Raw genomic sequence first — 6,000 nt, 5'->3', positions numbered from 1 at the left:
AATGCGACATAGCACCCACCAACATTCCACCAGAATCTGTGCTGCAAAATCCAAATATCACTCCTTCCCTTCTGAGTCCTGCCATTTTTTGGTCACACATGAGGCATTGTCGTACTCGGGAGAAATTGGGGCACAGATTTTGGGGTGCTTTGTCTCCTTGATTCCTTGTGAAAATGACAAATTTGGAGCCAGAACTGCATTTTTGTGTAAAAAATGTAATTTTTCATTTGCACAGCCCAGTTGTATCAAAATTGGTGAAACCCCTGGGGGTTTGAAATGTACACTATACCCCTAGATGAATTCCCTGAGGGGTGTAGTTTGCAAAATGGGGTCACTTGTGGGGGGGTTCCACTGTATTGGTGCTTCGGGGGTCTTGCTAATGCGACATAGCACCCACCAACATTCCACCAGAATCTGAGCTGCAAAATCCAAAAAATCACTCCTTCCCTTCTGAGTCCTGCCATGCACCCAAATGGTATTTTTTGGTCACATGTGAGGCATTTACGTACTCGGGAGAAATTGGGGCACAGATTTTGGGGTGCTTTGTCTCCTTCATTCCTTGTGAAAATGACAAATTTGGAGCCAGAACTGCATTTTTGTGTAAAAAATGTAATTTTTCATTTGCACAGCCCAGTTGTATCAAAATTGGTGAAACCCCTGGGGGTTTGAAATGTACACTATACCCCTAGATGAATTCCCTGAGGGGTGTAGTTTGCAAAATGGGGTCACTTGTGGGGGGGTTCCACTGTATTGGTGCTTCGGGGGTCTTGCTAATGCGACATAGCACCCACCAACATTCCACCAGAATCTGAGCTGCAAAATCCAAAAATCACTCCTTCCCTTCTGAGTCCTGCCATGCACCCAAATGGTATTTTTTGGTCACATGTGAGGCATTGCCGTACTCGGGAGAAATTGGGGCACAGATTTTGGGGTGCTTTGTCTCCTTCATTCCTTGTGTAAATGACAAATTTGGAGCCAGAACTGCATTTTTGTGTAAAAAATATAATTTTTCATTTGCACAGCCCAGTTGTATCAAAATTGGTGAAACCCCTGGGGGTTTGAAATGTACACTATACCCCAAGATGAATTCCCTGAGGGGTGTAGTTTGCAAAATGGGGTCATTTGTGGGGGGGTTCCACTGTATTGGTGCTTCGGGGGTCTTGCTAATGCGACATAGCACCCACCAACATTCCACCAGAATCTGAGCTGCAAAATCCAAAAATCACTCCTTCCCTTCTGAGTCCTGCCATGCACCCAAATGGTATTTTTTGGTCACATGTGAGGCATTGCCGTACTCGGGAGAAATTGGGGCACAGATTTTGGGGTGCTTTGTCTCCTTCATTCCTTGTGAAAATGAAAAATTTGGAGCCAGAACTGCATTTTTGTGTAAAAAAATTAATTTTTCATTTTCACTGCCCAGTTGTACCACAATTGGTGAAACCCCTGGGGGTTTGAAATGTACACTATACCCCTAGATGAATTCCCTGAGGGGTGTAGTTTGCAAAATGGGGTCACTTGTGGGGGGGTTCCTAACTTTTAGCATCTTATGGTGCCTAGAAACCTACATGGTGCCTAAAAAATAATCTCATAAAAAGGAGGCTCCAAAATCAAGTAGGTGCTCCTTCTATTATGAATCCTGTGGTTTGGTCAACGTGCACACTAGGGCCACATATAGGATATTTATGAAAACAAAAGAATTGGGGGAATCAATTTTTAGTCACATTTCTCTAGTAAAATCTACTGTGTTCCTTAGAAAAATTTATTAAAATTGCAAATCTGCAAAAAAAATGAAATTTTGAAATTTCACCTACACTTTGTTTTAATTCCTGTGAAACACCTAAAGGGTTAACAAACTTCCAAAATGCTGTTTTGAATACTGTGAGGGGTGCAGTTTTTGAAATGGCATCATTTATTGGGGTGTCTCACATACAAGTCCCTCAAAGTCACATCAGAACTGAACTGGTCCCTAAAAAAATCAGTGTTTGAATTTTTCTTGAAAATTTGAGAATTTGCTATTCATATTTTAAGCCTCCTAGTGTCCAAAAAAATGAAAAGGATGTTGAAATAATGATGGAAACATAAAGTAGACATATGGTCTATGTTAGTTATTAACTATTTTGAGTGGTATGATTATTTGTCTCACAAGCAGAAAATTTAACATTTTGAAAATTGCTAAATTTTCCATTTTTTTGCGACATTTTGGTATTTTTCACAAAAAAACACAGACTGTATCGACCCAAATTTACCACTAACTTGAAGTACAATGTGTCACGAGAAAACAATCTCAAAATCACTGGGATAAGTAAAAGCAAAAAAAAGTTATCCCCACTTAAGTGATACCTGTCAGATTTGAAAAAAAGGGCTCTGTCAGGAAGGCAAAAACAGGCTGCGGCGGGAAGGGGTTAAGTTGTGTTCATTAGTTGCAGTGTAAAAGTGTGTGAAAAGTGCAGCATATATGTGTGTGCTTAGTAATGTTCCATTGAAGCTGCAATGGTTCCAATTGAAGCAGTGACAAGCGTGTAATTAACAAGTAATGAGTAAAGGAGGTGATTGTATTGTGTTCAGCTGACATTGGTTGAGGTGCGGCCGTCCTGATTAGGCGTTCCGATTGCCTAGCGCATGACCGAGTGGTGTCCGCAAAGCAATACTTGCTTATGGACACCGCATATTTCTAGCCTTTTTGTTCGCATGCATTCGGTGTGCTGTCCGAATGCACGCCTACCAAAATAAGTGCACTCCCCCGTGTCCGCCCATGTTTCCGCCCAGTTTAGCCCACTTTAAAAGTACGCCCCTGTGTAGTTCCGAATGACGCCCATAATACGCCCATATTTCCCGAGTGATTGCGGTGCACATTTCTGTACGGTATTAGTGAGTACAAGTACGTAGAACATGCGTGGCACATGCGCATAGCGTTCCCCACGCATGCGTAGACGGCTAAAAAACGCCATCCGAAAGTATTCGGAAATATACGCACCAACCAGAATAAGGGCCAAAGAGCGGAGTAGTGCTGCAGATCGGGGTGGCAGCTGGGCAGCTCTCTGCCTGGCTGTCAATTCAGAGTGCCTGGTTGGTGGTGGCTGGCTGGTCACAGCCTGCCACCCATGATAGGTGCCGCCCCTAGGCCCGTGCCTCACGGGCCTAGTGATAAATCCGGTACTGTCTTCAATGCTGGAGTGAAGATAGCGTGATTGGTGTCATATAGGACCCAAAACCCCCAATGAGAATCGGATTGACGTTTAGCCTCGCTCTGGTATCTGAGTCTGGCAGGAAAACCAGAGACGTAAATTAGGAAAAGCACACGCAATTCTACCATTACATTGCTGTGCAATATTCATGTAAACAATTTATAGAATCCATGTCCTAACCAACTGAAAAGGTCCCAGTCAGTACCCTGAAGCCTTTACTTTTATGGCAGTAGCTAGTAGTCTTTTTTCTTTAGGTATGTGCACAGTCAATACTTGGTTTTCTCTATTTTTAAGATACAGTAAACTGCTGTGGATATGGCTTCTACCCAAAGGCCTGTATCATTCACCATACTGTACATATTGCACTCTACACTGGTGTATGGATTGCTTGTTCACTTATACCATGTTACTCATAGGTATAGGTGATGGCCAGTTCATGTTCTATTTCAGATGTTCTCCACTCTGTTTCAGTATTCCCTACCATTGTCAGATCTCAGTGTATTTTGCTTGTGACTGGTTTGATTTTCTACAAGTCTCTTCTAGTCTGCAATCTTCTTTGATACTTTAGATTTCTTTCTGATGAAGTACACATTTGTCATCAATGAACATCGCAAAGTATCTGTATGCACTTACTGACTTCAAAAGTGAGCTTTTGTAGCTTGAAGTACTTGATTACTGTACCAATCCTTTTGCTTGTGATGGGGGTCACATTTGGTTAACATGTTGAACCATTCCTCATTTCAGCTTATATGCCTTGTTGCACCCAAATAGATATACTAGCAAATTTTCTGCGGCTTTCTATAACACTCAGGGCTGACTCATCCTTGCCATTTTATTTCTTGATTCGCATAGGATTTACATTTTTTTGCTTACCGTTTAATGCTTTGGTACTGATCTTGTAGCATTTAAACTTGTCACGTATTCTTCAAATTGTAGTAACTTTGCTCTGACCGTGCCTGTGGCTAATTTTGCTGTGTTTGCTTTCAGTGCCACACCTTGGAAGTCAACCTCAGGTGCCACTACCTGCAACATCACTGTAGCGATCTCTTGATAATTTATCTTCTCTTCGCAAGATGTTATTTGCTGAGAAACATTCATAATTTTATCAACAAAGTCACTCGTCCTCCAGGATTATACAGCATTGGTGCTGTATAATACAAGCCTTAAATGTAATCTTCTCATTAGACTTCTATCTTGGTATGCTGCCTGCATACCATGTATTTTGCTAACATCTCTACATTTATTATACTTAATGTCCATGGCTCTCTTTACATCACCTGGATTTATATTGTCACCATGATAATTTTCTTCAATCTCTCATGATTTATTTGCATTTTCATAGAACACTTGCAGTTTGTATAATTCGCTGCACCTTTTAGCTTGAGTCAGAGGCAGAACTCTGGGAGGCAATGAAGTCATCTGCCGCCGGGCTCCTGCTCACAAGGGGGCACCTCTCCTCTCCTGAAAGTTTGAATCAGTTAATTGAAAGCCATTGATATCACTTCTGTGGCTGAATCCCCCTCCCAGCAGGACCATAGAAGTCACAGTTTCTTTATTTTTAAACACAATATACATAACATACATACATACATACATATACATTTACTGTATGTAAGGTGCAGTGTGTGTGGGGGCACCAATATTTATCTTGCCTCCGGGCACCTGGGACGAACTTACGCCACTGGCTTGAGTTAAGCTAATTATTCCGTTTCTGTGCTTAATCTGCTGCTGTACTGCTGCACTTGGATGGAAATAGTTTGTACTGTCTTTTCTGTGTTATACTGCAGTCTGTGTGTCTACCTGTGCTCAGTATAGCATATGTCTGCTGTTGTGTGCATTCTAGTGGCTTGGAATTTAAACTTTGAGTGCCTGGGCCATGCTTGTCAATATTTCCGTTTTCCTCTCTGGGAGTAGCCTGGAGAGGAGACGCAAATGAGAGGGGGGTGGATGTGGGGGGAGGCTGACGCCCCTAAGCCCTGCCCCCATCCAACAAAACACTGTGATTTACCAGTCCAAAAAGAGGGGGTTATTCTAAAATAACATGAAATGACATGTTTTGCATCATTTTAGCCCCGTCCCCTCCCCGGAGATGCATGAGTTTTTGCATTGGTGTCACTGTGGGGAAGGGCGATGCAGAGTTGTGGGGAGCATGCAGGAAACTTGCCACACTTCCCAGGGGGGGGGGGCCCAGTTTTTGGGAGCCTCCCGGCCATTCCAGGGGGCAGGCAAGTGTGGCCTGGGCCTGTGTAAATTAACATAAAAAGGGAAAGAGTTGCACTATTAGATGCACACGTACAGATTTTTTAGTAAAACATAAACTTTTATTATTTAATTTAAAAAGTAGTCCACCAAGCAGCAGGGAGAGAATGTATATACATACCTTTGCCATATTCTGGCAGTACACCTCCCACTCTCCAGCTGAGCCAGTGGAAATGGAACAGGGGGAGATCTGCATCACTGAGGGGGCGTGCCTTAAACTCATGTCAAGGCATGCATGCTATAGCTGCCTTCTCTGGTGCTTTTTCAATGCAGTGATCTTGCCCCCATCTCTGCCCCCAGCTCAACACCATTTCTTATTGCCAGAGGGAGGCAGAGCTCTCACTGCCTCTTCTGTCTCTACGTATTTGTATTGGAGTGCAGCAGTTAAATAGCAGACTTTAACACTGACTGAATGTCCCTGCCTGCTAGAAGCTCTATACGTAAAGTGTTTCAAGGTCTCAGGGAAATCCTATTCTTCTACGGGGCCAAAGCATTTTCAAATGGGCCGCTTTCTCTTTGGCAACTGTATTCTGCTTGCTGCTGCACTTCTCTACCA

Source organism: Crinia signifera, chromosome 1, assembly GCF_055691185.1.
Source record: "Crinia signifera chromosome 1, ASM5569118v1, whole genome shotgun sequence".
Taxonomy (NCBI): domain Eukaryota; kingdom Metazoa; phylum Chordata; class Amphibia; order Anura; family Myobatrachidae; genus Crinia; species Crinia signifera.
Note: the sequence above shows the minus strand (reverse complement) of the source record.